We start from the raw sequence: 24,952 nt of genomic DNA, 5'->3' as shown, positions 1-24,952 counted from the left end.
AGGGCTCATTCAGGATCTAGAAATGAGCCCTCTGAAGCTATCAAGTCTCCCTGAGTCTTGGCTGAGAATTCTGCTTTATCTGAACTATTTTCTAATCCTACCATGTGACAATTAGGAGTTGAGTTCTAGCTTTACAAAAGAATAGATGTTGTTTGTTCCGTTCTTCTGCAAAAATGTAGTTCTTACATGAAGGCAAGATTTGGCTATTTACCTGTTAAATATTCTAAGGCTTGTGTGTAAGGAAATTTAGCGTAAGTAACTTATTTGTAACAATTGTTCTGTTGGTATATGACTGAGATCCACTTGAAATGTGGCCAACCTTCTTTATTCTGACCATTAAAAAAAAAAAAAAAAAGACTTGAGGGTAAATTTCACTCTGAAGAGGAGATATTGCTCCTGATAATTCAAAATGGTACTCTAGACAATTTGAGTCTTGGTGGAAAGGTCAGGACTTTAATGCAGTATGTATAGAGATCTCAGAGAGACTTCAATCAAAGGAACATTTTTGGGACTTTAAAAACATCTGGGAAGTGCACATAACATCTAGTCAGGTGACACATGGAGCACTCCTTTTTTAATGGGTTCTATATAGTACCATATCTGGCTTTATGTATACTATGGCACCACATCCTGTCCGTTCCTAGGAAAATTGTCTAATGTGACTAAGGATAACCTTAAACTATAGTGACTGACACGAGAAACTCATGAATTTCCAAAAGAGTTATATTTACATATTCAACTGGGAAAAACTCACTTTTAAACCAAAAAAGGAGGGCCTGATTTTCAATAATATTATAGAAGCTTCTAAGTGCACAACTCAGAGAAACAAATGTTTCCTTCAAAAAAAGTAAATGAAAAATTGAAACCATCGCTGAATAAAAAATCTTCCAAACCTGCTGCTTCTTCCGTCATCCTGCTGCCCCTGTGTGTATCTGCCCCAACCCACTGCCTTGCAGTGAATACTCTTGGGGTTCCATTGTTACCTTACTAAGGTCAGGGCTGCCTACCTCTCACTGGCTAACAGTTGGCAAAGATGAGTTTGCAGAAAGGAATGAAGGTTACTTAAGGGTTAGCTGTAAAGCAGAACTTCAGTTTCCAGGACTCAATGACACAAAGAGGCTTTATAGGCAGGGAATGGGGGAGCAGGGCAGGAATGCTATATTCTGAATGAAGATTTCACTCTCTAAGACTTGCATCTCCTTTATTATTCTGCAGCCAGAATGTAGTAGTAGACTCAATCTCCGGGTTCTCGTTCTTGCACTTGGCATATAAAAATAAAGACTAGAGAAACGTTAGAAAGGCCATCAAATGTTCTAGGTTCTATACATCAAACTATTTAGTGCTCAATAGCATAGCTATCTAGATGAATCTTCTCTTTACAATTAGAATGCCCGGCAGAAGGAAGGGGACCTAGAACTGTATAGGAGAGGAAACAAACTTACAAAATGGCAATAGAAAGCAGAAGGAGGAATAATCCCAAAGGAAGGTCCTTGATGTATTATCAGGATTCTCTGTCCTTTTTGTGGAAATCTATGTGTTATGAATTTATAATACTTATAAACCAAAAACTAGCAGAGTAACCAGGACAACTAAAACAATCCGAACAGCAAGATTTAGACTTGTGAAACAATGTAGACACTCTAAAATTGCTCTCATACAAGATTCTCTTTTAAAGCCAATTGAAACCCATAAGTTAGGTGGTGTGTCAGTCAATTTCTTGATAACTAAGACACGATACCTTATATACACAGTTTAAAGGAGGTTGAGGCTTATTTTGATTCAGTCACAGTCCATGGTAGGCTGACTGCAAGGCAGAAAGAGTATGGCTGAGGGTGTGGCAAAGGAAAAGGTGCTCAGGCCATGGAAGCCAGGAAGCAGACAAAGAAGGAAGAGACCAGGGAGAAAGATACACCCTCCTGAGGCACACTCTTAGTAACATGCCTCCAACCAGCCCCACCTTCTAACTGCGTCCTTTGCTACAGATTCATCCTCTAATGATTAAAGTACTGTGTGACCCAGTTACTTTCCAAAAGTCCCACCTCTATACACAAGAGAGACTTTTGAGGGATATTTAAGATCCAAATCGCATCACAAGATTATCATTCTAATGTCTTAATTTTCTAGTATAAAGTTAATCAGCTACATAGAAAATATATAATAAGTTTAATGTAAGTAATATCTCATTGAATATATTTTAACATTTTAAGAAAAGAGGTCAAGTAGCTTGAGGGCAGCAGGTTAGAAATATCTGAAAATGAGAAAAAAAAATTAAAGCTCTAAAGAAGCTCCTTAAAATATTGTATGTCTATTAGACATAGAAAATACTCTTTGCCCTATTTGTTGAAAGGTTAGGCCCCCAAATCAGTAATAAATTTAAAAAAAAAAAAAACAAGCTTTCCTTGAAGGACTGAAGTCTCCAAACTAGGACATCATGAAAGTTTCATTACTATTTTAAAACCATCTGTAAAATAAGTTTATGCTATAATGTAATTTACATTTCTAAGTGTGTCTCTCTTGGACAACTTACAGAAAACAAAAAGGAAATGCATTGTTTACCATTTATTCCTTAACACTTTATCTTAACTGGGCCCTTATCTATCCCTTTCTTTTATCTCAGCAAATTACATTTTTTTTTTAGAGTTTACTTGGTGTTATGTCTCTTCAAAATATAAATTTTCTGCCTTGTTTCAGCCAAGGCATAGAGTTATAAAAATCAAATTTGAAGTTGTCAAGATCTCTAAGATTTAGCAAGATCTCTTAGAACAAAAATAATTAATCAAACAATGAATAGTATAAACAAAGGTAGCAAAGGAAGAACCTAAAATGAAGGCTATGCAACTTTCTTTTTGTATTTTTGTATATATGTTTACAGATTCACATTGTATGTTATGTCTACATGTATGTTTATATCTCTACTTGTGTTTTCGTCTATTCTACAGCACATGAAATTGACTTAAAAATAAGCCTTCATAGATAAAGTAAACCCAAGTGTAAGTGATTTGTAAAAATCTTTCGGTTAATATTTACTGTGTAATGAAAAAAGCTATGTTTTCTAATCAGCCAAAATATCCCTTTACTTTATAGATTTTACTTAGCTGCTGAGTTCCTAACCATTGTATACTGAGATATGAGCAAAGAAATGAAGATACATTTTAAAGTTTAAACCTATGTTTTTAAGAAAACTTCTGCGTTAGACATAATCAGAGTAACTCAAGGTCACAAAGCCTTCTTTTTTCCCTTTCACAGAGCTGACTCCAAAATTTCCTAAGAACCTTAAAAATATAAAATAAGCCTATAAAATAGGCTGTTGCTTTTGGCTTTTACATTGAGCCTGTGCTTTTCTCCTGGTACGATAGCTTCACAATTTTCCCAGACTTTCACCTTGAAGGAAACAGTACTATTAACTGGGTACCATGTCACTAAAGTTCCAGCAGGCAAATGGTTTGTATTCTGACCTAGCCCATTAATGGTAAACCTGACAGGTTCTAAGATTATCCATCTTGAGGATGCCTCCAAGATCACATGAACGACCCCCAACCCACACTACAGTATCTCTCACCTCTCAAGAGCCCACACGCCCTTCTGAGCCTGTTATTTTTTGATTCTGCTTAATAAATTTGCAGAATGCCATTCACTGATGTGTACTGATATTTCCTGTGGCAGAAGTCAGCAAATCTACTGTGTGTGGAGGGTAACATACAGTAGAAGCCTCCATCTTCTTTTCTGGGGCCTTCCTCAGAGACAATACTATGTGCATCTTTACCAGGAAAATGACCTATGGTGACTGATATGTTTGTTCAACTTCTCATAAAATTCCTACGAGCATTTTGGATATATTGATAAGAATAGCCAAATTAGGTAAATATAAACATGAATATTTATAAATAAGTCCTTCAGAGCTTTCAAATCTTTTTTTGTAGCTTAAATTCTTTTTTTTTTTTTTTTTTTTTTTTTTACTTTTTCCTTTTTATCAGTACCAGGGATCGAACTCATGACTGCCTGCTTGCAAGGCTGGCGCTTATGCTGCTGAGCTAAATCCCCAGCCCCTGTAGCTTGAATTCTTAAGGTCACATTATAATAAATTTCATTAAATATATGACTATCACTTTGAAATAAAATATTAAAACATCAATTATTAAAACCATGGGTTTTGTACTTTGACATCTTGCTTTTATATCATACAGAAAAACAAAATGGTTTTGTGTATGTGTTCACATATAAAAACTATGTAATGAGAAAGCATATAGCTTGAAAAATTATTTATTGGTATTCACAAAAATTGGTTCACAGTAGTTGATGATTAATGTGTGGTGAAAGGTTTTTCTTCAATTTTAGGTAACTGCCATGTGGGAAAATGATATTTTATCAAAATAATTTTTTTGTACTTTGAGTTTTTTCTAGCTCTTAATTACTTAAGATAAGTGTCTCTGCATAATTTATACAGAGCTTTTTTTTTTTTTTTTTTTTTTTTTTTTTTTGTCTTTTTCTTTTTTTATCGGTACCAGGGATCGAAGTCACGATTGCCTGCTTGCAAGGCAGGCGCTTAAATCCCTATAAAATTTTCACTTATTAATTGGAAAGGCTTTATTCTAGCCTTCTTGATATGGAAATATTTGAAGCTATAGTATATGAAGTTTTATTCAAATATTTCAAGGAAAAAGATAGACACTGTGGTAACTACTATTAAGTCGGGTTATTTAGTGGTGAAGCACTAGGTTGCTGAAACAGTCATGCTTTGAGCTGTATTGTTATATTGTTTTGTCCTCTTTTATCTCAAACTCTCCCTTATTCATTAAAAAAATTATTTCGTTATTTCTTATGTTTTTTTAATTAAGGGGAAAATTAAAAAAAAATTAGCAGGATATATAATAGTAACTTTTTTGATTTCCTATTAACTTGTTTTGAAGTCCTGTAATACTCCCACTATCTTGTTTTGACTGATTAGACTCTGTTCCATTCTGTCTGATAGTATCAAGTTTGAGGATATAGGCAACTACTTTGAAGGCAGTAAGATTCACTAAGATGCCCATTCTGGTTTGAGTATTGTCTCCTTTGGAAGTCCTGTAATGTTTACAATGCTTAAGTTTTATTGGTCGTGTTCTCTACTGTTTTGTTCAACATTATAATATCTAATGAGATAGACAATTCTTTTTAAGCAAACAAGAGACATTGTTGATAACCTTGTACTCTGTTTTACATCATGTGCTATGTCTATCCTTGGTTTTGACTGACAGCTTTATTTTGTCATATTTGACTTTATTCTCTCCCCCCCAAAAAGTAATAAGAACTAAGGAGTAACAAAACCCAAACTGTGTAAATTTTGTTGCAAAAAAGAGAGGGAAAAAAAAGCTCTAAAGGATACAACAGCAAGTGTGTTTAGGGGTGTTAAATAGCTGACCATATTAATGTTTTTGGTTGGATCATTGAACACAACTGTTTGCAGTCTCACTGTTTGAATGTCCACTTTGTATGCTTTGATACTGTGATTTGAGCAACTATCTCTAAGATGATAATATGTAATCTATTAACTGGTGATTTCTTACTGTTTTTTTTTTTTTTTTTTTTTTGTAGTTCTGTATTACTTGTACCCTTACACCGCTTTGTTTTGTTTTGTTTTTTTTTCTTCTTCCTTTTAAATAAAATTTAAAAAAAAATTATACAGAGCTAACTTTGTCCTAAAACTGTATAACTTTCTGTATCTGCTTAAAAATATTTGATTTTGATTAATTAGATAATATCATGATAAAAAAGTGTCAATATGCTTGATATTTTAAACAAGAATTTAAATCAGACTCTAAAATTGTCTTTTAACCTAAAGGTAGTTTTGGAGTCTGAAAATCCAAAAGACACATACTAATCTTATATTTGTATTCATGAATTATTAACACATATTCTAAAAAATATATAAGAATATAACCTATCAATCCAGCGGAGCTTAGTATTTTATTAGTTGTAATTCTAAAAATTAAACTACTATATTTTGTAGAAATAATCATATTTTTGTTGTGAACAACCAAGATCTTTAACTATACTTTAATTGTTCAATTTATTTTGATCCATCTCTGGAAAATTTTTATAACAGCAATAAAACAAGGATGTTGAGTTTTCAGGAAATCTCATAGAGCAGAAGGAATTCTGCCAAACGCTGTTTTCTGGTTTCTGTGAGATTGTACTTATGTAGGATTTTCATGAGACCTTGCTTGAATGATATTGGATATTAAAATTGAGCTAACAGCATGAATTTATAAGCAAAAGCTTTAATTGAAGGGAAGGAAAGTTGAGTAATGAACTTCAGTTAGGAATTAAAACTAAAGAAGGCACAATGTTGACAAAGAAGAATTAAAAATATTTTACTGTCAATTAAAAATGCAGAGCAAACTAGAAAAATAAGTCTAGTATTTATTTCATACACTGAATTTTAAAGTATTAAGAACTCTTACGGTATATTCTTTGTGAAAACATATTAAGAATGATTTGAACATTATTCACTCTTCTTTGATTTAGAAATTTGTCATACTTTTTCTGTTTGGATCAACTTCCAACATTTAATCCTTCTTGCTTTCAATGTCATGAAATATCTCCAACTGTTGATTTTAATAAGATTTTTACTGGGGTCATCTTGTGTAGGTCCTCAAAATTTTATCAGGACCACTATCCTCACTCATACTGATAATTTTGAATTTATTATATTCTTTCATATCTTGAGACGCTCAGATGGTGATGATGTCAATATTCCCATGAGCAGGTGTCTTTTTTATGATTACTCTCTATTCAAATTTAAATTATTGTATATATTCTTCACATTGTTTTTATTGGCAAGTGTCCTCTTCCGGTTAGGAATTTTTGTGAACTCTGAATTGGTGTTATCACTTGGAGTGAATATTTGGCTCTCTGTGCATGAAATAAATAAGCAAATTCCCAAAGATTAATCACTCAAAGACATGAATAAAGTGTTGTGTTTCATTACTAGTCATGATGTGTATCTGTTATAATTTGTAGCCTGAAGAACTAGCAGAAAAGTTTGAAAGTCATGTATTTTGGTAATGAAATTTGAACCTTCTTGTTGGAGAACATGTGTCATTTTACTAAGCCAAGGTAATGAAAACTTTTGCATAACTACACCATGTAGAACAAGAACTGCCTATACGTTCCCCTGTGGTATTAATAAGACCATTTCTTAATCTTTAGAACAATGTGATTTTACTAGATTAATAATATTTTGAAAATTCTTTTGACCTGACATTTTTCTTGCCTTGAACATCAATGTGCCTACCAAAAACTTTTCAGCAACTCAAATGTAGGTCAAAAAATTAAATTTTATTTCTATGTCATACCATTAATGCATCACATTACATATAATAAATCATATCAATTCATTTAAACTCTTGAATCATCTTTTTAAAAAATGAAATTCATGTTTGATAGCACAGTTTACAAATTTCTGCTATCTTGGCATTTGTAATGATAGCCATTTCTTAAATCCAAATGGTTTAAATTTTGAGGTCTTTCATCATTCTTCTAGGAGGAAATTTTACATTTCTGTTCTAAACTAATATACCATGTTTAACACAGAAGCATTATTATTTCAATGTCATATACCATCTATAATTGCAAGAATACTTAACACAGTAATTAAAATCTTCAAAACTGATCTTTATGTTTCAGTGTGGAAGATTATTCTTTTTTTAAAATTCAGTGGTGAATGCAAGGTTGGTAACTTTTATTTTATTTATTTATTTATTCATTCATTTTTGGTGTTGGAAATCAAACTCAAGACCTCGTGCTTGCCAGGCAAGCCCAAACAATTGGAAGACTTTTAAAATTTTCTGCTACCCATTTTTCAAGTCATGTTAAATTTCTAGGGAGATTATAATCTCTTGGCACTTTTTAAAGGAAGGAGTTCTGTATTTATTATATTAAAGAATATATAATACACATACAGCGACATGTTATATAACAAAAGCATCAAGTATATATACCTAATGAAAGACAAATTTTGTAGCTTTCTGGCTATCCCTTTTTGTCCATTTTGGCTTCAGAAGCACAAAGCAAATATAACTTTCTTAATTTTGGAAAAAAAAATCACTGTCTTACTTGAGCTTCATTAGTTTGTATTTATTTTTAAATACAGTTAATGTCAGATGCAAACTCTCTGTTCTTACTAATCTATAGAAAATATCAAATACTGACCTGAAGGCTCAAAATCAATATTACATGAATAAAATAGATTTTGGAAAATTTGTTCCGACAATCAGTTTTGCTTTTTCAATGAATTTGATGTTCAATATTTGGCACTCTATTTCAATGTTAAATTTTTGTGATGTTGGGGATTGAAATCAGGGCCTTGTGCATGCAAGACAAGAACTTTACCATATCCCCAGGCCTATACTTAAAATATTGACCTTACTTAAAGAAAGTTATATGGATATTGGTGTGTCACAGAAATTTCAGGTTACATACATATCATAACATACAATGTAATTCTTTTGTAACTAAATTCTAGGGATAATATGCAATGTACAGCCTATAATATATAATGATTCAATATACCAATGACAATATACTTCAAAATATATATTTTTAGAATCACATTTTGGCTAATCTTTCTTTTAGGAATACATAAGCATACAAATACTGTACAATAAAACTTCAACTATTCAATGACCTTTATAGAACTTTTATAATTAAGTGTTTTGCTTGATGTCACTTACTACAATATTAAAGGATTTTTAGATAGTATTATAGAAAAAAAAAAAAAAACAGTGGATATTCACTTTACTTGTCCAAACCACATACTTATTTTCTGACTTGATCTTTTGAGTACAAAACAGAGCCTTCAGACTGAATGCTTTCCAATGTTTCCCTGTTACAGAATAGTAAGAATCTCAAAAGCTCTGCCAAATCCCAGTTACTAAGGAGAACTGATAATTATCATTGTTTTGTTAGAATTTTAATTTTAAAAAGTGTATCTGTTTATTTATAAGTCCAGAATTCTTACAGATTTCTTACAAATATTATCCAAGCTCTCAGAGAAATTATTCCTTTGAAGTTGTCTGCAAGAACATTGCTTTATTAATTTTTTATTAGTACGTATCTGTTATACACTGTGCTCACATTCACCATAGGAAATTTGTACCTGTGCATAACATACCTTAATTCTTCTACTTTTCCCACTTTTCTCCTCCCTGTCCTTCAATCCTTCTTCTCTCTCCATTTATAGAAGCTTTGTTTTCATTTTTTTTCTTTCATTCTTTGTTTTTTTAATCTCTCTTGCCTTCCTTCTTTTGGCCCTTCCCACTCCTCTCTCTCCCTTCCCATTTGAGCATATTCTTTCTAATTCCCATTATCCTTCATTTTGTGTCTTGTTTACCCAAAGGGTTTCTCACACAAAAGAAACAAGGTTATGTTTAAACTTGTGTGTCTTACTTTTCTCACATAAATTTATGGTCATGAGGTACATCCATTTACCTACAAATGACTCGTGTTTATCCTGCACAATAGTAATCCATTGTATGTAATTACCGCATTTTCTTTTTCCATTCATCTATTGATGGGCGAATGAGCTGTTTTCTGAATTTATCTTTTATAAACTTTGCTGCTATAAACTTGCGTGTGCATGTATCACAGTGGTATGATACTTTTAACTGTTTTGGAAAGATAACTGGGGAGGCACAGTTAGGACAAATGGAACCTCTAATTTTAGATTTTTTTGAAATCTTCCTACTTATTTCTATAATGATTACACCACTCTGCACTCCCATCAACAGTTGAGAAGGGTTCCTTTTTCTCCACAGCCCCAAAAACATTTGTTGTTGGTGGATTTCATAATGGTAGCCATTCTTTTTGGAGTGAGATAAAATCTTAGTGTTGTTTTAATTTGCCTTTCTCAAGTTACTAGTGTCATTGAACATCTTTTCATATATTTTCTGTTGATACTTCTTCATCTGAAAAGCATCTATTTGTATGGATTCACATTATTGGGCTGAGTCCTTGAATTTGAAAGTATGATTTTTAAAGTTCTTTATATATTCTGGATAAGTCATTTGTCTAAGGAATAACTGATAAATTTTTCCCATTCTTTGGATTGTCTCTGCACTCTGATGGTGGGTTTTTGCTGTTCAAAAGCTTTTTAATTTGCTGTGATCTAGTTATTTATTCTTTGAAACATTTCTTGTGCAACTGGGTTTGTGTTCACCTGTGACAAGCCAATACCCACTTAATCTTTCAAGAATTTTACTTATTCTGTGTTCAAGCAGATAGTGTTTTTGATTTTATATTTAGATCACTGGATCATTTTGATTTAGTTTAGTAGATGGTGTAAGATATAATCTTCAGCATGTGGAAAGCCAGTTTTTCCCTCACCATTTATTAAAGAGTCTCACTTTCTTCCAGTGAAGGTTTTTGGAACAATTGTCAAACATAAGTTTGCTGATTGTTCTTGGGATTGTTTCTAAATCTTCTATTGTTTTCCCCTGTTAAGCCTGTTTTCTTTTTTTGCCACTCTTTTGCTATTTTTATCTCTGTAGCTTTGTGGTGTAACTTCAAATAGGGTTGTGATTACTCCTCCTTTGCGCTTGTTTGCCCAAAATTCCCTTTGTTGTTCTTTTTCTCTTCTGATTCCATATGAATTCTGGAATTGTTTGCTCTAAATCTGCGAGGTAAGCTATTGACATTTTTATTGGAATTCCATTAAATCTATGTGATAGTTTTGGAAGCATGGCCATTTTCCTCCATTGATCCTGGCTTGTCAAGAACAGGAGACATCTTTTCTTTTATCCTCTTTGTTCTCCTTTGTTAGAGTGCTGTAGTTTTCATTGTGAAGATATTTTGCTTCTTTCATCTGACTTTTTCATACTCAATGAAATTGAAAAGGAAACAATACTCTCATCATTTATGGAACAAAGCATTACCAAAACCAAAGAAGAATACAACCTAAAAAGAAAACTACAGGCCATTCTTCTTAATGAACATGGATTGCAAAAATCTTCAATAAGAATCTGACAAACAAAATGCAACACATCACCAAAAGTTATACACAATAACCTAGTGGATTCATTCCAGGGATGCAGGTGTACTTTGACATATAAAAAACAATAAATGCAATGCACCATGTTAACAGAACCAGTAAAAAAATTAAATGATCATTTGAATAAATGTTGAAAAAGAATTTGACAAAGTCCAGCACACATTTATGATATAAACCCTAAGAACATTGAAACAGAAGACCTTATCTTAATCTGAAAAAGCTACCTATGACACACCAGTAGCCAATATTATACCAAATGATCAAAACATAAAAGCTTTCACTCTAAAATTTGGTACAAGACAAGGATGACAACTATCACCATTCATGTTCAGTAAAACTCTGGAAGCATTGCCCTGAGCAATGAGAAAACAAAAAAAAAAGGAATATAGATAAGACAAAAAAGTTTAAATTACCATTATTTTTCGATATTGTACATAAAGCACCCCAGAAATCCCACCAAAACCTTTGTATTAATCACCAAAGTTGGTAGCATAGCAGGATAAATGATTGACCCTCAGAAGTCAATAATATTCCTATACACGAATAACAAGCTCACTGAGATATAAAAAAACACCATTTTTCAGTAGTATCAAGGAAAATAAAAAACAGTAAATAATCTAACGAACATTTTTAATAGTCTTCATGACCACCATCACTTCTTTTAATCTCATCAATGCTTCCAGTGATGGAATGTTTGTCCTCCTTTCTTTATTTTACCTAAAAACAAACAAACAAAAAAACAAAGAAGAAAATGAAAATAAGTCTAGATAGCCTAAGTATTTCGTATCACACATTAAATAAACTAAAGGAAGGCTTAAAACTTTTAGTGAAATTACAATATATTAAGAAGAAATGAAAGGAAGATTTAGCAATGTATTAATTTTCAGGTATTTACTAAGATATTAAATGAATGTTAGCCATATTTGACTTTGATATGACATCTGCATATAAATATTACTCATGAAATTTTCCGGCTGCTAATTCTTGGTAATTCTTGGTTATCACAGATGTTTGAAATGTTAAATCAATGAATACCATTGTTTTAACAGTTCAGGTATTTAAAACAAAATTACTTTAAAATGTAAAGCCTGTAAAATACCTCTATATCAACAAAAATTATTTAAAAGCTTCAAGTCAAATAAAAATAATAGAAATAGCTTATTTTAAATTTATTGTTTGCTATCTCTCATGATGTATTGAAATTTAGCATTACTTTTAGCAAAATCAACTTTATCAATAATTGGATTATAAACTTGAATTATGGTAAGTCTTAACATGTGATCAAATTTATTTCTTTATTAGCACTACACCTAAGTTTCTTGTCCTCTTTTGTTTGTCTAATTTTAATGATAATAAAAATAAAAATTACATCTGGCATATTTTTAAATTTTCAAACACACAAACAACTCTGCTTTTGTGCAACTAATTCTTTTGGGATGACAGACAACATTTGTAGATATAAATTATATTAGATACCTGACTATGGACTTATTGCTTAATTTGTGTCTTTCACTGAGAGTGAAAGTACTGCTTCTGATCCTTAAAACTGAGACTTAGGCAGGGTGCTGAATTCTTGAAAAACACAATATTTATTCATTTCTATTTTTAGGTACACTATTGACAATGTCCTCACTAACACCTTCCCCATTCCATTTACAAATCTTGCCCACATTCTAAATTCATTTAGGTCACTTCTTCAGTAAGGCCTGTATTGAAATTGTGATAGTTCTTCTTTTGTGACATTCAATCCTCTAAGATACCGTGTTCCTAAAATATTAATATTTCTTAAATTATATATAATATTTTCCAAGATCTTACAAGTATAATGAATATTTATAAAGATTAGAAATATGGACAATATCTAAAACAATGACTTGAGTAATAGAAGCCATGACAGAGATTTTTTTCTGCAATACTAACTATATTACTTTTTGAAGCTTTTTTTTTTTTGAGACAGTGTCTTGCTATGTAATTCAGGCTGGCCTTGAACTCACTATATAGCTGAAGCTGCCCATGAACTTGCAGTGATTCTCCTGCCTCTGACTCCTAAGTGCTGAGCTTACAGGCATGTGCCACTATGCCCAGCTCAAAATGTCACCTTTATTCTTTAAAAATCAATAGATTAAATTTCATCATTTTAGCTCATTGAGCTATATACTCCTCCCATATCTACATCCTAATTTACCATTTGTATTATAGGTATTCAAGAGGCCAAATTTTCTCTTGTAGATTTTTAGAGTATATAATATAGATATAATGTTGCCAGAAGCAAATTTTAACTATAAAATTCACAAATCAGATTTGACTTTTTACTTCTTTAGCTGATGATGTTGATTACTTGTTTGAAATATGCTTTGTGACCTTCTTAATTAGAGTCAAAGATTGTTTTCAGAGGAGGTATTTGAGTATAGTCTGTGCAATATCTTAAATTAGCTGAACATTTTTAACGGAAAGCTATAAAAATACAAATGTTCAACTTCTCCATTCATATCAGTATCATGAAAAGATCTGATTTTATTCTTCAGTAATGCTTCTATTGTTCAGAAATTTTCCAATGATTCAGTGACCTCTTGACCTGAAAGCCTTTTCCCCATTTACAAAAATATTTGAGTAGATTTTGAATGCCAATTTGTTTTTAAGGGTACTGTAAATTTACTAAGATTCCCTGAGAGAAGAAGTAGAATGATCAAAGTGAAAAAAATCAGGTGAAGTCATAGGCTGATTTGCTTAAACTCTGTATTGAAAGGCTTCTGTTGCTATGCAGAACATATCAACAAAAACAGAAACAGGAGGCACTCTGAAAAGGTATGTATGTTTGGAAAACTTCTACAAATGGCAGATAAGAAAGTGAAGGTTCTGAGGACAGTATTTTTTTTTCCATACACTGCGTTTGAGACACTCTGTTAACTACTGTACATGTAAAAGTGTCTTGAGTCCATTGAGATGCCACATTTAGAAAGAAAGAAAGAAAGAAAGAAAGAAAGAAAGAAAGAAAGAAAGAAAGAAAGAAAGAAAGAAAAGGAAGGAAGAAAGGAAGGAAGGAAGGAAGGAAGAAAGAAAAAGGAAAAAGGAAAAAATAAAAAAGAAAAAAACCGGACACAATCCCAGAGAAGATGAGCAAAACACTCAACACCCATTAACTATTGCACACAGAACTAAAATAAGGTCACTGTCACTGTAAAGCACAAACTTTCCACTCCACCAAATCACTTTATGCTCTTCACTTTGGTGTGTAGGGACACCTTTTATTCCTGGAGGTAAACCAATGACTAAATTGGTTATTGAAGTTAAATCTTTCATTGAAATACAATTTAAAGAGACATAATAATTAAAAATTATCCCAGTATATTATATATATATATATATATATACACACACACAGAGAGAGACATATTTTATGTTGCTTTAAAAACAAAACAACAAAAATAATAAAAATGATGATACAGAATTTAGAAAAAATAAAAGGAAATTAACAGTAGTTGATATATTGCAGTTATCTTCAAAGCAGTTGTTCAGATTACAAGGTTTAGTTCTAATTTAACCCTATCACTCCCTATACATCCACTTGAATCTCAAAGCTGATGTTGATTGCTATGTTTTACATAATACCAAGATCCAAACACTTTTTATGAATAAATACCAATTTCTGGTCCAATCTCTAACCTATGCCTAAGGAACTTTACTGTAAATATTTTTACAGAAATAATGTTGTAATTTCTTACTAATTTAAGTAAAAATATTGATGGCACTTTGACACTAGTTTTTGATTTTATGACAGATCTGTCTATATGATTTAAATGTTACCTTGATGGATAAAGAAAAGTTGATCATTTATATCTTTGATTTGCTTAACAAGTCTAAGAGTAACATTGTATGCAACTTTGTGCTAGAGACAATGAAAGAATTTTAGGAAAACAGTGAGTCTTAATAAAGTCAGTGGTGTGTTGATTAAACATTCGTGATGAAATATTGTATCTGTATGGTTAGGTAGATCAGTGTGGTACTTACTATTGATGGAGAACATCAGCAGCTTGAATATGTATGTGTACATTCCTATAAGTTTTAAAATATGGAGTAGTAGAAAATTCTACCTGATTTGAGTGTTTACTATATTTCTTTTGGTTTCCTTTATTTTTTTAACCTGCTCAATATCTCTGTGATAAATAACACCTAAAATGAAGAGTCATCAAAATTTTTAGGCAAAAATACTTATAGTGAGATGTAGTTACAAAGTATTTCACTTAATTATTTTTCTGAATGTAAAAATGTGGAAAATATATTTGAAATATTTTAAATGAACAAAAAGAGTCTGAAATGAAACAAAAATACCATCATCTCCGGTATTATTTAACTATTATTTTCTTCACTATATCCAGAATGTCTACCAAAGGAAGAAATTTTTCCTTTTTAAAAAATCTAAAAGAATGCCCAAAATATGTTACTCAGAGTATGTCATAAACAAAAAAGACAAAATAGCAACAAATAAATAAGAGGACAAAATTTTCTTTTTGACTAACAAAGAAAAGTCAGTAGTATAAATAAGCTAACTTAGCATATATCTTAAAATAATTTGACACAATATAATGGAGCATAAAAGAAAACATTTGATATTTCAGATTGTATGTCTGATTTATTTAACCTAACATTATGTTATTAAATTACATCTGTATGTCTAAGAATGTCCTAAATTGATCTTTCTTTCTGTCAGAGTAGTACTCCATTGGGTATAAATGCTACATTTTTGTTGTCCAGTTATCTGTTGGTAGACATGTAGTCTGTTTCCAAGATCTAGATAATATAAAACATGGATAGGATGGTATTCCTATTATATTAAAATGTAAAATATCTTCAGATATGCTAAGATTTGTTTAGGTGCATTTTTAGAAAAGCATCAAATCTTGTAATGACTAATGCCATATTTTTCTTCACAAGAATACATTAAGATGAATGAGGTAGAATAGAACTGAAACTTTGAGAAAATTTTAGGACAGACTCTAAAATAAATAAAAATATGATTAGTGAATACATGAAATTGAAAATTTATTGTATAGAATATAAAAAAGTATTTGAAGGATAACAATGAAAAATTACAGTAAGATATCACTAGTTAATTGGTTCCATATTGTCATCTTTGAAATAAAGTGTGTGAAGCTACTTAGAAAGCTATATTTTGTTTAAGAGGACATGTTTGACACCACATTTCAAACATGACACCTCTTTTCACATTAGTCTCTAGCATGAAAAATATTTGTAGATATGAGGAGTATCCAGAAGAGATTGAAGGTGCCAAGCTCTATTTTCATACTTTAAGAATAAATTATAGCAGGAAGAGGTCTGTGTTAGCCCATATTATTTTTTATGACTCAAAAAATAAATGTATTTTCATTTAGTTTAGTAAACTTTAGTTGGTCCAAGTATGTTGGAGCATATTAGCTATCAGTAATTTAGTGAGTTAAATAAAAATATATTTAAAGTATTCTAAAATTTTTTAGAAATAATAAATATAGCAATAGTTCTAATTTACTGTTTGTCTGTAATGTAATAAATGTGAATTTTGTTATCATTTATTTTTAATACATGAAAGTATGTTTTGATTTTAAAGTGACATGAAACTATTCCCACAGAAATTGTGACTTGTTCATAGATGCTCATTATGTTATAGCCATAGCCAGATTTTTTACACTGTCCTTACCCCAATTCCTATGCCCATACTATTCCAGGATCACCTGTAGCAGTAATCAAGAAATAATTATGTGAAATTGATAAGACTTTCAGTATTTTCAAGTCTTCCGGTCATGTTCTCCAATGTAATAATATGAAATAGAGTTATAATTCTTCTCTGTTGTTGTTATAGCAAATTACTACAACTTTAAATTTACCATCTTACATCCCTGGAAGTTCTAAGCTGGCTTATATCACACTAGGATAAAATCAAGGTTTGACAAACATAAACATGATTCCAAAAGTGTAATATGAATAAATTTACATTTATGTCCAATAATAAGTTAATGTTATCACAAATTTTATTCCAGAGGAAAGGAAACTTTAAGGAAATATCCTGCTAAGGTCATGCAGTTTATGGATGTCTTGGAGTCTGGATAGCAATAAGTAGCAGTAAAATATTTGAAAAGAGCATCAGTCTGTGCTCTAATTTTCTGAATTTAGGAAAAGAGATTACAAAAAATAAACATGGTTTCATAGTTTACAAGATAAAGCCACAGGAGAGAAAATTGGTTTTCTCTACACTAGAGAGAAGATAAGAGTAGATTAAATCTCTGTGACTAGAGGCATGAAGAAACGAGCCTAGGCTTGAGATAATTGATCTTGGGGCTTCTAGTGTGGCCTACTGTCAGCATTCTTGGGTACGGAAGACCTACTTTGTTAAATTTCACTTTGTCACTCTTTCTATTAATGTCACTACTTATTAATATAGTTTTTTTTTATTAATGAATTCTTAACTGAAATCATTGGTAGATTCTTAACTACAATATAATTTCTCCCTGCTTAATTCAAAACCACCACTTTTCATTTTAATTGCAAATATTAATGAATTATCAATTTTAATTTGATTTCTACCTGCTTAACTGAAAACCAACATGTTTTAATTCTTGAAGTAGATTTTATACATGTGTACTACCTTAGTCATGCTGATTCCTGGATAAAATGCATGCTATGTGATAGATTACCTTTCTTCTCAATACTCATGCCATACTATACTAGTGATACCCATCTTTGGCAAGCAATCACTATCATGCTCTACATCCTTGAAGAGAGACTTAATATCTGATTAGGTCATAAATTGAGATGGATTTATATTTTTCACTATCTTAATATGTGCTTTTGTAGAAAAAAGTATTTTGTTAACTTTTTAAAAAGTAACTTTTTTCAAATGTAAAATAAGTATGACTTCATAAAAGATAGTAATTAAAATGTTAAAAAGATAGACGCCTCAAATTTTAGTAACCCATTCACATTACATTTTGTATATTTTGGTATAATGAAATGCAACTATATTGGACAATTTAAAACCCAGTCATTATTTCCCATAATAATTACAATACACATCTGTGCATATATATTTTTTAAAAATGCTTTATAAAATTCAAAATGTACAACTAATGAGACAGCATACTACTTTCATCGTTTTATTAAATGCATATTAATGATGTTAGAGTATTTTCTAAGTGAATTTACAATGAAATCTCATGAGAGCTATGTTCTTTTTCTAAATGCTGTATGTTTCAATAACAAGCTTATATAGATTTATCTTGTGCTCATCGTTAGTTCTGTATTTTGTTGTTTCTTCATTAAAAGAAAACAGGTATTGACTTCACCATCAAAACAAATAGCTCATTTTTCTTGGTTTCTTAAAAATAAATAAATAGTGCTTTTATGGTAACAGAAGTTCTTTCAGTGCTAAAGAATATTATTTATTTGACTCTAGATCTATGAAAAAATTATAAATGATTATACAATCTCCTATCAATTATTACTTATGTGTTAATTATTCTATGTTTCTCCAATTTGAAATTCTTCCTCAAAAGATAAACACATGATTAAAGATTCTTAAATTCGAGAGGAAGGGCTGGGCGGATCTGGGGTGCCTGCATCCCCCTCCCCGTGTGTCTGGAGGACTGTGGATATCTCAGCAAGCAGGCTAGCATCGCAGGTTCCAGAGGCCCCACGGCCTGCGGTAAGTGGTCAGTGCACTATGCCCTAAGCTCAGACTGTTGGGGACCCTCCAGGCTTCCCACTGCAGTGAAGTGGATAAGTGGGTTTGGGGCATCTACATCCACCTCCCCATTCTGGCTGTGCTTGGAGAACTGTGGAACTTCCAGCAAGCAGGTGGGCGCACAGTGTCCCTTGAGCCCAGCTTATCTGGAACTACAGAGTTCTAAACAGGCAGAAGAGGGCCATTGGTTCTAGAGGCCCAGTGGCTTGGGGGAACTGGGTGCCAGAGTCCCAGGAGCTGCGAACATAGAAGTGGATTTCCAACAGACCCCGAGGAAGCTTTCAAATAACACTTGAAACACAGAAATATAGGGAAATGACAAAACGAAAGACCAAATTACAACCTCAAACCTCCAGCCCAACTCAAGAAACCCTAGGAGGGATGTATATACAGGAAAATATATGCCATTCACCTCAAATATCGGACATAATAGCTACTGAAATTAACAAGCAACTCCAGGAAGCTTTAAAGGAATTCAAACTCGAAATAATCTCCCAGGTAAAAGAAGAAATGATAAAAGAAAAAAAAGAGATTCTGAACATATCTAAAGAAAACACAGTTAAAAAATTGGAGGAACTAAACAAAAAGAATCCCTAGATGAGCAATATTAGAAACAAACAGAATACATAATGCAGATGCACAGACATATACAGGAAATAAAAAACCACACTGAAACTTGTAAAAACCACCTCAATGAAAGTGAACATAGAATTTCAGACCTTGAAGACAGGATGGCAGCTAGTGAACAGGAAGGAAAGATCTTTGAAAAATAACAAGGAATCAGGAAATAACAATTCAACAACTGCAAAATGATGCAAAGAAAAATAACATAAGATTGATAGGGATTAATGAAAAAGAAGGGGACAACATAAAGGAAGGCAAGAGGATATTTAGAGAAATAATAGCTGGAAATTTCCCAAGCATGAGATCAGAAACCGAGGTCAGGATCAGTGAAGCATATAGAACTTCAAATAGTCATAACCAAAATAAAACTACACCCAGACATATAATAATCACCATCCCAGAAATCCAACACAAGAATAGATTATTAAAAGCTGTTAGAGAAAACACAGATTACTTATAAAGGAAAACCTATCAGAATCACAACATACTTCTCAGCACAAACAATAAAGCCAAGAAGAGCATGGAGTGAAGTATTCCAGATCCTAAATCAAAACGATTTCCACCCTAGACTGATGTATCCTGAAAAACTACCATTCAAAATTGATGGTGAAATATGATACTTCTATGACAAAGAACAGCTGAAGAACTTCATGAACACCAACCCAACCCTACAAAAAATATTGAAAGACAGTTTAGATACACAAGGGAAAAACCACTAAGCAAAGCAGATAATTAAACAGAAAGAAAGATAAAGATGCAACAGCAGAGAGATAACATGTCAACAATAAACCAGCATTTAACAGTATTAACCATTAATGTAAATGGTCTCCATGCACCAATCAAAAGAAACAGACTAGTAGAATGGATCAAGAAACAAAATCCAAACTTATGCTGTTTACAGGAAACCCATCTAACCCAGAAGGATACTCACAGACTGAAAGTCAAAGGATGGAAAAACAATACTTCATGCAGCACGAATGCTTCATGAGCAAAAAAAGCAGGAGTAGCCATTCTGTTTGCAGACAACGTAAACTTTAAACCAACAATGACCATAAAGGACAAAGAAGGTCACTACATACTCATTAGGGGAAAACTCCAAGAGGAAGAGATAACTGTCTTAAAATATATATGCACCAAACTCCAGAGCACCCAGTTATATAAAACAACTATTAACAGAAATGAAAACTCAAATTATCAGTAACACAAATGTAACAGGAGACCTTAATATGCCATTGACACCAAGGGACAGATAAACCAGATAGAAAATAAGCAAAGAAATACCAGAACTGAATCACACCTGCGAACAAATGGATTTGATAGACATATACAGAATGTTCTACCCAACAACATCAGAATACACATTCTTCTCAGCAGTACATGGGTCATCTCTAAAGTAGTACTAGCCAGAGCAATTAGACAAGAGAGAGAAATAAAAGGGGTAAAGATAGGAAAAGAAGAAGTTAAATTAATATTGTTTGCAGATGACATAATACTCTACATAGAAGACTCCCTAAACTCCATTGAAAGACTCTTAGATATAAGAAATAAATTCAGTAATGTAGCTGGATACAAAATCAATACTCACAAATCAATAGCATTCCTATACACTAACAACAAAATCACAGAGAGGGAAATAAGAGAAACCACACTCTTCACACTAGCAAGCAAAAAAATGTAATATTTAGGAATTCCTCATACAAAAGAAGTGAAAGACCTATACAGGGAAAATAATAATACACTGAAAAAAAGAAACTTGAGATGATCTCAGAAAATGGAAAGACATCCCTTGCTCATGGATAGGAAAAACAAACATTGTGAAAATGGCCATTCTCCCAAAACTGTTATACAGATTCAATGCAATCCCAATAAAAATACCATTAACATACCTTATAAATCTAGAGAAATCACTCCTAAATTTCATCTGGAATCAGAAGAGGCCTAGAATAGCAAAGGCAATTCTAAGCAGCAAAGGCTAGGCAGGAGGCATCACAATCCCTGACTTGAAGTTATACTACAAAGCAACAGTAGTAAAAACAACATGGTACTGGAATCAAAACAGAGACGAAGATCAATGGAATAGTTTAGAAGATACAACCACAACTACAAACACACTCAACTACCTTATCTTTGACAAAGGAGCCAAGCAGGTTCACTGGAACAACGACAGTCTCTTTAATAAATGGTGCTGGAAAAACTGGCTCTCCATTTGCAGAAAACTAAAGCTAGACCCATGTCTATCACCATGGACTAAAGTAAATCTAAATGGGTCAAAGATCTGAATATTAAAACAGAAACACTAAATCTATTGGAAGACAAATTGGGTAGAAACCTTGAAGACATAGGAGTAGGTAGAGAATTCATGAATAGGACTCAAACCGCACAGGAAATACGTCCCAGAATCAATAACTGGGACAATTTTTTATTAAAAAGTTTCTGCATGTCAAAAGAAATCTCCAGCATAGTGAAAAGAAAACCCACAAACTGGGAAAAGATTTTAGTGAACTCCCTTTCAGACAAGGGACTCTTGTCTAAAACATATAAAGAATTAAAAATCTCAGACCCCCAAAATTCAAAGATCCAAACCAAAAATGGGCATCTGAGATGAATACACACTTCTCAGATGAAGAAATACAAATGGCAAATAAATACATGAAAAAATGTTCATCATCATTAGTCATTAGAGAAATGCAAATTAAAACCACACTGAGATTCCATCTCACTCCTGAAAGAATGGCCAGGATCAAGAAAACCAACAACAGCAAATGCTGGAGAGGCTGTGGGGTAAAAGGAACTCTCCTACACTGTTGGTGGGAGTGTAGACTGGTACACTCATTGTGGAGGTCAGTCTGGAAATTTCTCAAAAAGCTGGGTTTGGAAGTCCCATTTGTTCTAGCTATTCCACTTCTAGGCATATTCCCAGAAGAACTGAAGGCATCATACCACAGTGATATATGTGCACCTATGTTTATAGCAGCACAATTTGTAATCCCCAGATCTTGGAAACAACCCAAGTGTCCATTAACTGAGGAATGGATAAAAGAGTTGTGGTATTTCTATACAATGGAGTATTACTCAGCTATAAAGAAAGATCACATTGAGATATTTATCAATAGATAGTGACCAATAAATAGATATTTATTGGTGATCAATAAATAGATATTTATAAATAAATATCAATAAATAGATATTTATCAATAAATAGTGAAACAAATCAATCTCACATGTGTGAATACCGAATAGTTTCCCTAATGTAAGTAATGATTCAAATATATAAAAGTATGTGGTACTCATGATTCCCCATTATGTGGCCTTGAAGCCTTATAAAGTTTTCACTTATTAATTGGAATGGCTTTTTTCTGGTCTTCTTGATATGGAAATATTTGAAGCTATAGTATATGAAGTTATATTCAAATATTTCAAGGGAAAAGACAGACACTATGGTAATTACTATTAAGTGGGGTTATTTGATGGTGAAGCACTAGGTCAACTTTGACCTGTATTGTTATGTTGTTATGTCCTCTTTTATCTCAATCTCTCCCTTATTCATTAAAAAAAATATTTAGTTATTTTTATGGTTTTTTTAATTAAGGGGAAAATTTAACAAATTAGCAGGATATATCTTATAGCAACTTTTTTTTTGATTTCCTATTAACTTGATTTGAAGTCCTGTAATACTCCCACTATCTTGTTTTGACTAATTAGACTCTGTTCCGTTCTGTATGATAGTATCAAGTTTGAGGGTATAGGCAACTACTTTGAAGGCAATAAGATTCACTAAGATGCCCATTGTGGTTTGACTATTATTTCCTTTGGAAGTCCTGTAATGTTTACAATGTTTAAGTTTTATTGGTCTTATTCTCTACTGTTTTTTTCAACTTTATAATACCCAATGAGATAGACAATTCTTTCTAAGGAAGCAAGAGGCAATATGGTAACCATTGTTGATAACCTTGTACTCTGTTTTTTACATCATGTGCTATGTCTATCCTTGGTTTTGACTGACAGCTTTGTTTTGCCATATTTGACTTTATTCTCTTCCAAAAAAAGGTAATAATAACTCAGGAGTAATAAAACCCAAAATGTGTAAATTTTTTTTTGTAAAAAAGACAGGGATAAAAAAGTGCTCTAAAGGATACAACTGCAAGTGTGTTTAGGGGTGTTAAATAGCTGACCATATTAATGTTTTTGGTTGGATCATTGAACACAACTGTTTTCAGTCTCTCTGTTAGAATGTCCACTTTGTATGCTTTGATATGTGACTTGAGCAACTATCTCTAAGATGATAATGTGTAATCTATTAACTGGTGATTTCTTACTGTTTTGTTTGTTTGTTTGTTTTTTGTAGTTCTGTATGTCTTGTACCCTTACACCGCTTTGTTTTGTTTTGTTTTTCTCTTTTTCCTTTTAAATCAAATTTAAAAAAAAAATTCTTAAATTCTCTGACAAAATAATTGGTCTTTGAAGTCAGATGTTCACATTTTAAATCCTGTCTCTGTGCTATGCCATGAAGTCCTCTCCAAATCTCATATTCAAATTGATTTGTCAGTTATATTAGTGAATTTTCCTGTTGCAGGGACACCATATCAAATGCTCACAGTATAAAGAAGACATTTAATTTGGCTCATAGTTTAGGGAATGTGCCTGTCTTCAAGGTAGAAATAGCTCTGCAGGTCACAGCAGAGCAATGATATTTGAAGCAGTGTAGAAGCGTCTAAGTTACTTGTCTCTTATTGCTGAGACAAAATATTTGACACCCAAAATGAAGAAAGGAAAGATTTATTTAGCTTGCAGTTTTTGGAGATTTCACTCCATACTCGGTTCCAAGGCAAGGTGGTGAGGCTATGGGGCAACTGTTCATGGTAGCTCCAAGTGAGAAGAGTGAAGGGGGGCAAAAGAGAAAAGCATGCCTCCTTCCTTCCCTTATGTTGTATGCCAGGTACCACATCACCAATCCCAGTACTAGACAATGACACAAAGTCTAGATTTATCTGCCTCCAAACTTCATGAGGCTTTGGGAGGACATCCAAATTCAAACCATAACATTTTTCCCCTGTCCCCCCAAAGAATCATGCACGTGCCTTTATGCAAAAGGCATTTGTGCATCTCCAACAATTGCCAAAGTCCCAATAGTCTAACCATTGCTGAAAATTCCAACTCCCAAGTTGCCTCTGAGATGTACGATAAACCCTTATCTGCAACTCCTAGTATAAATAAAAACAAAGTTAAACACTTCCAACATTCAGCAACACAAGATAAACATTTTCATTCCAAAAGTTATAAACAAGGGGATAGAAAGGATTGGAATCAAAACAAGTCCAAACCCCAAAAGAACAAACATTAAGTCCTGTAGTTCCACATGGAACATCTGAAGCTATTTGTGATAATTTGTGAGCTCCAAAAAACTTATGTCACTCTGCACCTATGGCACTTCCAGTGGTTTTAGTCCTCCTGGCTTCTGTCTTCTTCTGGTTTTGCTTTCTCCCTGCAGTTTCCTTACACAATCTACACTCCCCTTTTGAGTTCTTCACTCAACCTGGGGCTTCACACTAAGAGCTTCACACACTGCCATC

Source organism: Cavia porcellus, unplaced genomic scaffold (genome assembly GCF_034190915.1).
Source record: "Cavia porcellus strain 051 isolate PalLab524CR breed Dunkin Hartley unplaced genomic scaffold, mCavPor4.1 scaffold_1, whole genome shotgun sequence".
NCBI classification, from domain to species: domain Eukaryota; kingdom Metazoa; phylum Chordata; class Mammalia; order Rodentia; family Caviidae; genus Cavia; species Cavia porcellus.
This window is presented reverse-complemented; position numbering follows the sequence as displayed.